At 31.6% G+C, this 14,639-nt stretch overlaps 1 protein-coding gene across 2 annotated transcripts in view; it reads right to left on the bottom strand.

Annotated features, from left to right (window-relative positions):
* The window catches only part of LOC103312803 (early growth response protein 1), a 182,555-nt gene that overhangs the window by 30,808 nt on the left and 137,108 nt on the right, over positions 1-14,639 (bottom strand). For both annotated transcript variants that reach the window (XM_008194345.3, XM_008194341.3), the window contains one exon: positions 7,024-7,091. The gene's annotated coding sequence lies outside the window, so the exon portion shown is untranslated. The remainder of the gene's footprint in view (positions 1-7,023; positions 7,092-14,639) is intronic.

The raw sequence follows: 14,639 nt of genomic DNA, 5'->3' as shown, positions 1-14,639 counted from the left end.
TGGTTAACAAATAGCAAAGCATTTAATATTTTTAAAATTTTCTTAAGTAGTACGAATGACTTGAAAAATATAAGTAACATTATATAACCAAGTTAATAATAATAATAATAATAATAATAATAATAATAAATTTTTATTTTCCAACAGTTATTACAAAGACTTTTACTCGATAAAAATCTGTGTAGAAAATGATAAACGTATAGGTTGAAATATCGAATAAATACGAAAACGAAGGAGAAAGTACATATGAAAATTGCATAAGATCAAATATGATTAAACTAAAAACCGTTACTATACCCGAAGCTGTTTAAACGTTTGACAAAATTCTAATTTGAAGTGAAAAAGTTTTCGTTATCTTATTATTAACCACCTCCAATGGTTGAAAAAAATCGTAATATTAAATTAATATTTACTACCTACTTATTAGTAAATTACTAGTTCACTATTTACTAGAAATATAGTGAACAATTTAACAAAAGTAAAAAAAATGAGTGAACTGTGTCGATTTTATGAACACCTCTGGTTTAATTTAGTTCTCAAGTTCACCTACTGTATTTTTGATTTTATCTGATCTTGAAGCAAATGGTGTTTTTTGTGAGTAGAGTTGTAATATACTCACAAAAAAAATTGTTTTTTTTTAATTATATATAATGTTTTAGTTAAAACGTTACATTTTTTGAAAGAATAGCCTACAGAATAGAATTTTTGTAAAATTATATGGAACAAACTTCTTTTTTGTAACACCACCATTCTGTTTATTTCACCCCCAAAATATAAAACGCTATTTGATGGTGGACGTAAGGTTAATTTAGATAAAAAATGTACCTAAACTACAGGTAAGCTTTTATCCAAAAATAAACATTAAAACTTTATTGTAACGTTAACAGTTATGATATTCTCATTCATTTGCTACTAATATTTAATAGTCGATCGAAAAAAAAATTCGAAAAAGTAAAAAAAATCATTCTCATTTATTTATGGCACTGGTCAAATCAGTAACTTCTCGTGTGACGATTGATTGCCTCAATCTGGCAAACACTGGTTGGGTAAATGACAAAATCGCTTCCTCCCTACTTAATCAATTAAAACGTCTCCAACAACCACATGAATTATTCTAATGAAGCTTTAATAGGCGAGCAGCCCGTGGCACTTTGGTAGCTTAATACCAGTTTTCGTCGTCGTCCATCAGACCTGAAGGGCCAATTAGAAAGTTAAAACAAATCTGGGCACGCAAAAATGGTACTTTTCCAGCGAAAACGTCCACATAAATAATTCTAATGAAGGTCCTGTGGCATTTTTGGTAGCTTTGATAAATACCAGTTTCGCTCGCTTCTCATCATCCGACTTGGAAGCGCTAATAAACTGCTCGGTCGGTGTTAAAGAACCCCGAAGACAGGTTCAAATGTATGTGTTGTTACTGTAGCGACTTTAAAGGTAATAGCGTGTGTATGAGAAATGACTTATAATTATTTTCACAACTATTAATTATATTTCTACTGTTAGATAAATTAGTAGCCGACACAAGTACACAAATGACACGTTTCGTGTTCCGCATGAGTAGAATAACACGAGTACAAACACAAGCTTTTTAAATTTTGCGCTTCTTATCAACGATGAAAAAGTTTTAAGCTTGAGTGCGCGCTGCGGTCGGAAAAACCACACAATGTTACTTCTAGGATCGCTTACACAATCCCAGATTGAAGAAGATCAGCTCCGTTAAATAAAAACTATTTGCACTTTAATCAAGCTTTCACTCAAATTGTTCCAGGAACACTTTTTCTACAAGAAATTAAAACAAAGCCAATCTTGCTTTTTAAATTTTTGTTCCAATTAAAACCAACTGCAAATGCACTCAAGCTCAAAACTTGGGATTATTCAGATTTACTAGACTGTAAATTCAATAATAAATTCCACTTTACTAACAGTATCTTTTCATTTGTACACAAAGATTAGCCACAACGTAATTATAGAAATCAAGATAATTTCCACTTTATGGAGATTTCTAGACCTAATCTGCGCTAAAAAGACAAATTCGGCGACCTGTGCTCACCTTTCACAACAAGATTACTCTTTCTGCCAAATAAATAAATCTGATTTATGACACGTGAGGAAAAATGTTAAATATGCACCTCGTGTGTCACGTCACACATTTCACGCAAGCGTTGGTGTGAAAAGATCGTATTTATATTCCGACGTGCGTTCAATTAAATCAAAGTCACCTGCGACTTTGGAATTAGGTTGGCAACATTGACCTTCAACACAATGAACAGTGTCACCAACAAAAACTAAGAAAATATAAAAATAAATATTTTTTTCTTCGATCACAGATGTTAAACTATTTCTTCATCAACTGTTTTGAGTAGATTAAGTCGCACTTTAAATTTACAAATGCCCACATAATAATTTGAAGGATAAACAATAACTTTTTTCTCTTAAACTTCCCCTACTATAGAAATTTTTTGTTGTAATATAGACGACGATAAAGATTATCAATCTACTCGTGGCTTCATCATTGTTGAACTTAATCTTTTCACTCGTAAATAAACAATCTCCTTAACTATTTTCTGCTTTAAAAAAAAATTGAAAGGACAAGATGTTAAGAAAGAAAAAAACTTGAAGAATATAGTAAATATGAAGTTAAAATTCAAAAGCTGAGAAAATGACAATAGAAAAAACAAAGATATAAAGATCTAAATAAGGATTATTCAAAAACCATTATTCAAAAAGAAAAAAAAACTTTAAAACAGGGTTATATGAAAAAAGAGACTACAAAAAAACTTTTGGAAGAAAAAAAAGTCGATGACTTTGGAGTTTCATGTATAGCTGATGTTAAACTATTCCTTTATCAACTGTTCTGAGTAGATAAGGTAGCACTTTAACAGCAAGGGTAGCGAAAATATTTTAAATTTAATTTATTTAATTAAAATTACAAATTCCAACATATTAATTTGAAAGATTAATAATAACTTTTTCCCTTAAACTTGTCCTGCTATAGAAGAAAAACAAACTCTAACACAGCGTTATATAAAAAAAGAAAAAAAAAGTCGATGACTGGACTTTTATCTATAGCAGATGTTAAACTATTCCTTTATCAACTGTTCTGAGTGGATAAGGTAGCATTTTAACAGCAAGGGTAGCTAAAATATATAAAATTTAATTTATTTAATTAAAATTACAAATTACAACATATTAATTTGAAAGATAAATAATAACTTTTTTCCCTTACGCTTGTCCTGCTATAGAAGAAAATGTAGTATTATACACGACGATAAGGTTCGTCTATCTACTCGTAAAATAAGTCCACTCGTGACTTTGTCACCTTAACCTTTTCACTCGTAGATAAACAATCTCTTCATCGTCTTGTATAAGAAATAAATAACTATTTTATGCTTTGAAAGAATTGAAACAAATTGAAGACGAAATGTAAAAAAAAAGCTGAAAATAGAGAAAAAAACAAAGAAGGAAAGATTTTAATAATCATTACTTGAAAAGAAAAAAAATTAAAACACCGTTAGTTGTCCGAACAAAATGAGGCTTAGAAAGAACTGTTGGAAAAAAGTAGTCGGTGACTTTGGAATTAAGTTGGCAACATTGACCAGTGTGCCAACTTCGTTTCGAAACGCAAAATTTCTGTCTCACTTTGAAGTCGGCCGTCTTGTGACGCCCCCGAATGTCGCTGAATTGATTCGAACTCGAGAGTAACCTCTGAAGCCGCCGTAATAAGTATCGTGGCGACTTCCAGACGCGCCTTTACATTAATTTTAATTCGTAAAGTTGAGGTAAAGCAGGTATAACAACCTCTTTCGCTTTACGTGTGAGGAAAACCGAAATTTCCGACTTAATTTATGGAAAGCCAGGTGCTGGTTATGAACAAAATGCTTGTTTTTTCGCGTAAACAGCTATTTTTAATTTCGTTTTGATCGATTTCTCAGCGCTGTGAAGGTGGAGTGAATTGGGAAACTTCATTTAAAATATTTATCTACCCGCATCCACTCAGACAAAGGAATTCAAAGCATCGCCGGAGCTGAATGTAATTAGTGCGTAGGTATCCGTTAATTAATAATTTCAAAAAGGAGCAAATAAAACACCAACTACCAAAAGTTAATTCTATTGATTTTAATTGTGTTTAAAAACCGTATGTGAGATTAATTCTCTGATAGAGGCTGCTTAATGCGGTATTAATTCCAAACTACTAAATATCGATGTCGTTGCAACTCGAGATTGTATCTCTGGATTAATGTTATTTCTTTTGTTACAAATAATTTTGAGTGGAAAAAGAGCGGACAAATAGATAAGGAAATCGGAGACACTGCGTGATGGAGAGTTACGATTTCTTGATTTCTTGCTATTATACCTCAGCCTTTGCTCTTGCTTTTCTAGTTTAGAAAAAAAAAAACTTGAGCGAGAAATGTTTTTCCCACAATACGAGTGGGATTCAGTGGCCTAAAACACGGACGAAAATGTTCGAAGCAGTTTTAAGCAAGTTGTTTCAGCGTTTCTCAGAACAAACTCATTGTTTTCTGAGACGATCCTAAAGTTTGTAAACAAGTAAAACAACACACAAGAGCCGCTTTGGGTATTAATAAAACAGTTTCCAAGTAATTTTTCCGATATGTAGTATAAAACAAAAGTTAAAAAACTTTACAAAAGTTATATTGAAATATAAATTAACTGGATTTTGTCTCGCTTGTTTGTCAATTTGTAAGAACAAATAACATAGCGTTTAATACTTTAGTAACAAAATACATCTAGAAACGAACAAAAAAGGAGATAGCAAATAGATATGAAAATGAAGCAAAAGTAATAAAGTGAAAATTCCAAATTTGAATTCGTTAGAATTTTTACTTGTCCTTAGTTTTGATTGTAAGTGTATTTTTTTAATTCTTATCTTTCTACTCATATTGTAATTGCAAAACTTTTACACTTTTACTTTTACAAAAAATCAACGCAAAGTGAAAAAAAAAGAACAAAAAAAAAACAGAAAAGAAAGTAGAGGAAAAAGAAATACTTCAAGAAAAGGTAAACATAGAAAATGCAAGATGGTGAAATTTTGTATTTAAAACTCGTCAGAATTTGTACTTGTTTTTATTTTCTATCCAATTCTTCCCTTCCTAGTCACATTTTGATTGTAAAACTTTTTCATAAAAACCAAGACAAAGTAACAAGAAAAAAAAGAAATGAGAACAAAAGAAAAAACTTACTTCAAGGAAAAAAAGCAAAAAAATAAGCAATAAGTCAAAATTTCGAAATTAAATTCGTCAGAATTTCTAGTTACTTTAAGTTTTAATTGTAATAAATGTCTGTCCTTTATTAAACTCTTATCTATCTGTTCATATTGTGATTCTACTTGTAAATTTAGTTTCATACAAAAATAAAGACAATAAGGTGAAAAAAGAGAAAAGAGGAAAAAAATACATAAAGGTAAGAAAGCCTTAAGTAAATAATCAGTAACATTTCAAATATAAAATTCGTTACAATTTCTACTTGTCGTAATTTCAAGATGTCTATTCCTTAAAAATCCTTATATTTCTATTCATAATAGAATAAAAAAAAAGAATTACTTTAAAGAAAAGAAGCAGAAGAGCTTCAAGTAAAAATTACGAATTTAAAATTCATTTGAATTTCTATTTGTTTTTAGTGTTCTTAAAAAATCAAGGTAGGGTGAAGAGAAGCAGGAAAGAGAAAAAAAATAAAAGGATAAAAAAACAAGAATTATCCAAGGAAAGGAAGCAAATGATCTGAAATGAAAAAATATTAAAAGTCAACTTCGAATTTAATAATCTTAGAATATCTATGCTTGATCTTAATTTTGGTTTAGAGAAGACAAGAAAGAAATTAAAGATTAAAGAAAAAAATTACTTCAAGGAAAGAAAGCAGAAGCTCTAAAATAAGCAATAAGCTATAATTTCGAATTTAAAAGTCGTTAGAATTTCTACTTGAATTTAATGTGTATTTTTTAATAAAATCTTATCTTTCTGTTCATATTTTAATTACAAAACGTAGCTTTACAAAAAAAATAAGAAAAGGTAAAATACAGTCAAGAAAAAACATAGTAGGAAAAAGATAGTTCAAAAATAAAAAAACAAAGCTAGGTCTAGTACCTAGTCTGTTTCCTTGAGCATTTAGAAGTTTATGCAATAAGCCTAAATAATTTTTTTAATGGAGAAGAGGAAACGTGAGAAAAAAGAAAAAAGTTTGCGTAAAAAAAGAACACGGCAAGTAATACCTATTAAGCAAGGAAGGAATTTCAAATTTTTACTTTGCCGAATAATTTCTGTTCAAAATTTCTGACAATTGTTCTTTATCTTTGACTGTAGGTGCGTAATTACTAATTTGTCTATTAAATTCCTGTTCGTTTTTTCCGATTCTAAAACTCAAATTTTATAAAATCAAGGCAAGTTGTAAAGAAGAAAGGACGAAGTCAAGAATATTTCTGAATTATTGTTTTAGTCAAAATTTTTAATTGTCAAATAGCAGCGAAACATCAATTCCTTTTCCTTATTCTTTCGCTTATCTTGGCTACTTGTTAAAAACCGCTCATTATGAAAAGTGTTATCGTTTCCGCCTTTGGCCGAACTCGCGAATAATATGTTTGTCGTGCCAGCGGCAGTGTTTTTTACTCTCCTGTCCGTCGGTCGCAAACAGGTGGAAGCTTGGAAAATGATCGCCATTATAATACGGGTGAATGCCGGCGTGTGTGAGTTAGCTGCTGCATCGATCCGGCTGCCGTGCTGTGCTCTTGGTCTGGGTTGTTGCCGCTCCGGTGTCAAGGTCTCCGGAATGAGTGAGTCCTGTCGACACCCGGCACGTGTCTTTCTTTCTTTCTTTCTTTCCTTACCGGTCACGGACACAACCCCCCTTCCGGACTCGAGAAATCGGGAATTCCGGGTAATCAACGACCGCCACCCACAGTCATCGTCATCATTACCTCGCGATAATTACGCTTTTTATACACACCGCAAACTTTCGCAGAAACCGTAATGACCGGAGTCATAAACGGGGATTTAGGAACTCGTTACTTACCTATTGTGAGTTGGCGACGCTTGTCGATTAATTAGGGATTTTTTCCGAGTGTGGAATGCGGGTGGACCCTGCAAAAAAATAACTACGGTTATGGCAATTGTGAAGAAAGCGTTCAAAAAACGACGCCAAACCACGTGAGAGAAAGTGTACATGAAGGTACAGTCACGATCAAAAAGAATGACACTCCTACCAGCCAGGCTACATAGCAAAAGTCCGACTAAAATCTTTTAGGTCCTAAATTTTAACAAACAGGTTAGTTTACAAAGTGCCCAGTGAGTTTATAAACCGGCCAAACATACACATTAACTGCATCACATCAAAAAGATCTATAGCTGCGGTTTCAGGGGTGTCATTCTTTTTGATCGTGACTTTACACAGCTTTAAGACTGAATCATGATTACAAAAAGTGCAATTATTGAATGCATTACTGGAAAAAGTAATAATAATAATAATCATCCGTCTTTATTGGAATTGTAAATACAACTCGGGAGGCGAAGTTTAGCAATTGATATTCGAACTTAACTCCCTTAACAACTAAGAAGGAAATACACAAAAAAATAAATAGATAAATGAATAAATATACGAAATGGAATTTACAAAAATTGCAAAAATAATAAAAACCAAAAGAAATTCGCTTTATTGCATTTACAACCAGACTTTGTAATTGTTTATAAGCAATCCAATCGTTAGTGTTGATGTTTTTTTTAAACTTTGTCAATGCCGTATTACGCTCATTTAGCATTTTTTTAATCACAGTTCTAAGGCGCCTTTTGTAACTTCATTAAGTAGCAAGTTTTTCGAACTCTGCGTCAGTACACACTAAAATAACAAGAATTTTTCTGAGAAGCTTCATTTCTGATCTTAATAAATAAATGTTGGTAGCGTGGTCGCGGGCTGAGCCCTGGGCCATAAATTACCGGCGTTTCTTTTTGCCACCACTATAAAACACTGTTTACGGCCGTTGGACGTTTCATCGCTTTTCGATTGATTCGATGAATGAGCGATGAAATATTTACGAGTGCCATTACGGTGCAAAAATACGCAAACCGCACACGAATGCATGATAAAATTGAGAGAATGTTTATTAATTACGACGTCGAAACCGAGGCTGGTCTTGTCGTTTGACCATAAATGTGTTTGAACAATATTGCGACAAATCGTGTTTCCTGCTTTGACCGACGCGGTACAAGAGAATTAGATGTTCGATGTCTCATAGAGAGTGACAAGTGGGTTTTATAATACATTTATCTATGGGAAACCGTTGAGGAACCAACCTTCAGGTCAACGGAACAAGGACTTGTTTTTGCGGTTAATGCGATTTCAGGAAAATGGGTGTTAATGGCTGGATATTAAACCCACGCTGGAAAGCTCTAATGTCTTTATTTTGTAAATTAGGCATTTTCATAACGTTTAATACATTCACGAGATTTCTTCATCTTCAAAGTAGGAGAAAAGACAGTAGGATAAAATTGAGGCGAAATCTCATTCAACAAACTATCAAAAAGAAAAAAGGAAAATTCTCGTTCAAAAGGCAGCCAAAACCACCTGAGAGTATCTATCACGTAATGCCTTAAGGAATAAGCAAGTGAAAAAATTGAACAAATGGGCAACGAATTGAAAGCGAAAGTGATACCAAAAAAATGGTAGTGGAAACTTGAATTTTGAGGTCTGATAAGGAGAAAAGTATATTATGTATTTACAAAAACGAGAAACCTAATAATACAGTTTAAAATCCGATGAATTTCATAGTTGAGTAAAAATTAAATAATATTTTCTCAATTAACTCGATTAATTAAAAGTTACTTAATAAACTAATATGTTAATAAAAGTGAGCAATCGATACTGTGTAAAACACAAACGAGCAATAGCAAAGTGGAAATTCGATAATAATTAATAATTGGTGATTTAAAAAGGATAAAATGTAATGTGTGAAACGTAGATTTTACGTTTTTGTGATGGCGGTATTTTCTGTAAATTGTGTAAGCACGGGTCGCCAGGAGCCACGGTATTGTACCTCAATAAATTATTTAGAGTGCAATTTATACATTTGTTGACTTGGAGGAGAAAACTCAGAACCTCCATAAGGCAGAAATTCTAAAACTTATAAATTGGGAAAAAAATTTAAACGTTAAAATCACAATAAGACCTACGTTTTGATAAAGAATGTATTAATAATGTCCATAAAATACATCGTTTTCGGAAAAAACCATTCATTAGTATGCCAGTAAGTAACCGGACGTAGAATCTAACGTTTTTTTAACGTTACAAAGGTTGATATAAAATTTACTTCGTTGTTATTTGGTTGTATGATAACGCTTTCTTTTAACGTTTATGTTAGGTAGTTCAAAAACCATCTTTATTATCCATATTATCTTTATTATCCATTTTCTAACGTGTTTTAAAAGAATAACAAACGTTTTAAAAAAACTGTTAAAGTTTTACGTTACAAATAACGTTATTCCGTGGACATTTTTGTGTTGATTCAACTATAAAAGTAGCGTTTTTGCAACTAATTAATGTTTGTTTCTTTACCTTACTTTACGTTTACTTGCTGGGATTAACACGACCAATGAAAAATTTTTATTTTAACGAAACATCGTTTAATTATCTAACGAAATATTGATAAATTCAATTTTTTTTGTGTTCCATTTTGTAAATCAAATTTGAGAATTCTTTATAGATCAAGCATATCTTTTGTTTCTTTATTAAAAAATCAATAAATGAAAAGCGATAAACACAAAATAACTCCCTTCTAGAAATTACTAGTTCTGAGTTATTAGGTAATTTATTTCTGCCTCATTTTGACCCTAATTCACAAAAATACTTAATAAAAACTTAGAATGACGTCCATACTTTTGGATAAAATAATATAAATACATAGGTACCACATCAAAATAAAACAAATCAGATTCCGACTTTGTAATTTTCTAAATCAGTGCCATTACATTTTTTTTAGCAAAGTGATAAATTCAAAACAAATTAATAGGAAAGAAAAGTGTCGGTATTAGGTAAGCGACATTAAAAAAAACAAAGCAACATTACAAAAAAATATGTATTTACAATTATAAAAAAAATCAAAAAAGTTTCTCTTTAAATACGAGTTAATTGTTTACTTCTTCCTTTTCTAAATCAATCATCACAAAATTAAACGAGAATTATGCAAACGAAAGGAGCTTCAAGAAGACTAATGATTTTACGTAGGCACTGCCAAAGTGTGTATGATTTTTTGAAAAATTACTGTAATGAGGTAACCCAAAGAAATTAACAGAAATAAGTAGCCAAATTAACAAAATATTAGGTTGTAAAAAATGAAAAATAAAACTGCCAAAACAACACGATGTCTCAACAAAATCAGCCAAATTAACAGAAAGAGTTGTTTTATTACTAACTTACAAAATTACAAAAAAAACTCAATACTAAGGTTATTGAGTAAGAGCTAGAGAGGCACTCCTTCAAAGAAGAAGTGACGAAAAAGAAATCAAATCGAAATGAACCTTAAAATTATATCAAATACAAAAGTAAATTGCTTCCAAGGTTTCAAAACCTGGAAATCCAAAAGTTTCTAAACACATCAGAGATATTTTAATTAATTTCTCACTTTGTTTTTAAAGTTTTTTCCTAACTTGTAAAAAAACTTTATTTATTAGGACAAGAGCTAGTAAAGCATTAACCAAAAAAAGAAAAAAGAAATGAAGGACAAAGGTTTCAAAACCTGGAGAACCTTAAAGTGACCTGGCTCAACATGGTGTAGTCTCGTAGTGTTAAAAACGAAAACAAATTATCAATTCTACTGATAGGGTGTTATGCGAATATTAAAGAGCGTTTCGCTAGAGCGGTGAATCAATTTTTTGTTATCTAATTGAGAAATGGCTTTCGCATTGTGCGCCATACAAATAGTTGTATTAAATAACTTGAAAGCCGACTAAAAATCACATCCACGTACGCAAGTGTTTCCTCATGTATCCCATTGCATGCATCAGTATGTAGGTTTAAGATTTATTGTGTTTGTTTTTTGCTAATCCTTTGACGTCGTCGAGGTGCTATTCTCATCATGTTCCAATTCCTCTTTGAAGAAAAATCGCTTGTTGTGATTTATGTTTGCGAAGTGTGTTTATGGGCAATAAATGCGCAAAGTGGCCCAATGCGTCCGTCAAAATGCCACCATCGGATTTCGCAATTTATTCGTCGTTGTTTTCGTAAATGCGAACGACGTCGTCGTCGTCGTGCGCACAGCTGATGTGATATTTTTCACATGGCAGTCGGTCAAAGTGTTTCTATTCGAGTCCGTCTGTACTAAAATTACACGATAGAGAATGCGGCGCGATTCCACCAAATAGCCAGGTGTAGTTGTGACATGTTATGTAAAACATTTGCGTCACTGTTTTAGTCCATGTTCATCTGTCACATACATCAAACAATAATTCTCGTGGTAGTTTTCGCCATTACCCACGATTTCAGACGACACATGTAATTTGTAGGCGGACGCGCAAAAACTGAAAAATTTTATGGCTGTCTAGGCCTGACAGCTCTGTTTTGACTCACCTGGTTTATATAAATTACCACTATTATGTAGATTAACATCTTTATCTTTTTTGTTTTGCTGATGCTCAAAGTGCCAACTCCTGCGTGGGTTTATCTCATGCATTTTGCTCCGCGATCAAAATAGAGAGAAAGACACTTTTTTTCATTACCGTAATAATAACAACGCAAACTATTTCGAATCCATTCGTCGCACTCTTAAAATAATGATAAAAACCGTTTTTTACCACAAGACACGTGTCAAAATTACGAGATTAATGGTGGAAAGCTGACCAAAATTACATCAATCAGGTCATGCTACTGTCCTCGCATTACTACTAACTTACAGCAAAAACCTAATCACTTTTTTACACCACTATTTATTGTTATTAGCTCTGGGAAATAAAACTCATTTTACTAATTAAATTTAATAACTTTTCGCATGATGATTATTACAATATGCAAAACGGCGGCCTTCGGATAGGTGACTGAAGATAATTATGTGTTGATTCGAAAATGTAAAGAAGTCAAGGTATCGCAACCATGTTATACATTTTTACGCGTTCAGAATCTATAAATTATCGCAAAACACGGACAAGGAGTCATCAATCTCGACCAGATTTTCACACACTTGGCCCAAAACTTCTATTTCAAAGACGAGGAGGTTTTTTAAATTAAATCCCCATTTGTTGTGAAAGCAAAATAACAACACTTAAGACCACTTTTTTTCTTTTTTATGTAATTGATATCATGTCAAAAATTAATTCAGTTACGAACTAAAACGCATAAAATTGGCTGAAACAACGTAATTTAATCCTAATTTGATTTTTTTATTAAATTACCTGAAGCAGTTTCTAGCTTTAAAAAGAGCTCAGAATCACCGCAAGAGCTGTAGTAACATACAGATAACACATAAGTAGATGAAAAAAAAATGAACAATAAAAATGTGGCAAAGTAAATTATTTGTTTTAATGTGTTTATATTTCTTTATGCTTTTTATTCATGTACTTGTTTTAAATTTTCTAGAGAGCTTTCTTTTTTTATTCTATAGTAGCAGTAAATGAGCTCAAAAAGGATTAAATCTGACAGAGAGTAAAAAATTTTTTATTTTTTTTTGTTACATAAAAATACAACTAACACTCTAATTAAAAAAATAATTATAAAGTGCAGCTACCTACAATTTCCAACTTTATTAATTTTTCCAAATAAACTATGTCAGAAAAATCTCTCGTCGAAAAGGAAACCTTTTTTTGCGAAATACAGAGTGATTCAAAAGTGTCAGACCAACTTTAACATAATGATAAAAGAAGTGCAGCTAAGCATAACACTTTTTTTTTCAAGTATTTTTTTTATTTTTTGAGATATTTTTTTTCGGTAGCAATCTTTTCTTTTCCAAATTGTCAGATTTTAGTTATTGTCAATTTTGCTAGTTTGGTAAATGTTTTACACACCATAAAATAAAATATAGTGATTTTTTTCAATAGGTATCTGTTTAATGTTGCAAGGTCTGCCATTTTCGCTAATTAAACTTCGGAAAATATAACCTAAAAAGCTAAAAACTTAACTTAAAAATTTAATTTTGCAGAGCTGTATCTCGTGAAAAAAGTCTCAAACAATTTTTGGTCATAAGATCTTTTGACTCAGTTGAATGTCTGCTATCACTATTTAAAAGATGGTCCGCGACTTTTGAATCACCCTGTAGAGATATTTGATATATTCAAAAGTAAATAGTGTTTCTGTGCAAAAATTATCGAGTTTTAGAAAAAAAACTTAAAGTTTTTTAAATAATTCAGTTTTATGGACTTAATGATGTTCGACTTAATATTTTGAAATGTTTCTACAGGGTCTATAAAAAGTATATTTTTACTATATCTCAAAAACTAATAATAAAGATAAAAAAATTTAAAAAAAATCATAAACATAGAGAAAGGTATAAAGAACAATTTATTGTATACTCTTGTAAACGCTGATGTTTGTACAATTATTTGTTCATGAGATATAACAAAAAATACTTTTAGCAGGTCCACCCCGTATAATAATTACTTACAATTTTTTTTTGTAACTAGTGTACTTAAGAATTTAGTTCCAAACAAATCGATCTATCTTGTTTCATTTACATCTAAAATTAAGACTTTAGTTTAGATTTTGGAAAACATAAAATTTTATACACAGTGTAATTTAAAAAACACATTCAAATAAAAAAATGTTTAATTGATTTTTATCGTTATTCTTTAGCATTTCATACAAACCTAACTCTCTTTCAGCATAAATTGTACTATTTTTTAGGGGTTTGGAAACTCTTGAAGAAGATTAACGTTGATTAATCTGTGGGAGGTGTTGTTACAAAACCGAAATAATTTTTCCGAGTTGAAAAATGGGTGTTGTTTGGTTGTCTCGAAACATGAACCAGGCTTTGACTTTTTTCCAAGCCTCATCTTTGATAGTGTTGTTATTGTTTCCGCGACGTGTTGGCGTTGTAACAACAATTTGATTGTGTTTATTATTCACATGAGTGGCACACGCCATCCAGTGTCGAGTTTCAAAAGCGTTTCATTTTGATCCTCGTTAATTACTCGTTGTAGAGTCCAAAAAGCGTAGCACATTATTATATTGCAAGCAAGCAAGCAAGCAACCTGTTGCACTTTCTCTCAAAGCCGAGTGAGTGTTTGGCAACAATAAGGCCATTATTCCTATGTCATCTCATAAATTAAAATAAACTCTGGCATGGTAAAAACGCCAGATTTGATCTTTGGATTTATGAGATGCCCACCTCCGCGCCTAATTCGGTAGATGACACTCTAAATAAAGTAAAGGGGAGTTAATTTTACTCGCCCAAGGCGCTCCCTGTGAAAAATCTCCAAGAAAGCCGAGTTACAAATTAATTATTCATTAAATCTACAACATAATGGCGTGAATTGTCGACGGAAAAAGTCAGAGTGATGGGCTGGGCGTTAAGCGCTTTTATGTTAATTTCATTTACTCGGGTTTTAATTTAGTGACGGAGCTAATTAGCGGCTTCACTCTCAATCTTTGACAATGTTTTTCAAACAGTGGCGGCTCGTTAAGTAAAATAAAAATATAGTGTTTTTCAACCTTAT

Source organism: Tribolium castaneum, chromosome 1 (assembly GCF_031307605.1).
Source record: "Tribolium castaneum strain GA2 chromosome 1, icTriCast1.1, whole genome shotgun sequence".
In the NCBI taxonomy this organism is placed as follows: Eukaryota; Metazoa; Arthropoda; class Insecta; order Coleoptera; family Tenebrionidae; genus Tribolium; species Tribolium castaneum.
This window is presented reverse-complemented; position numbering and strand designations above follow the sequence as displayed.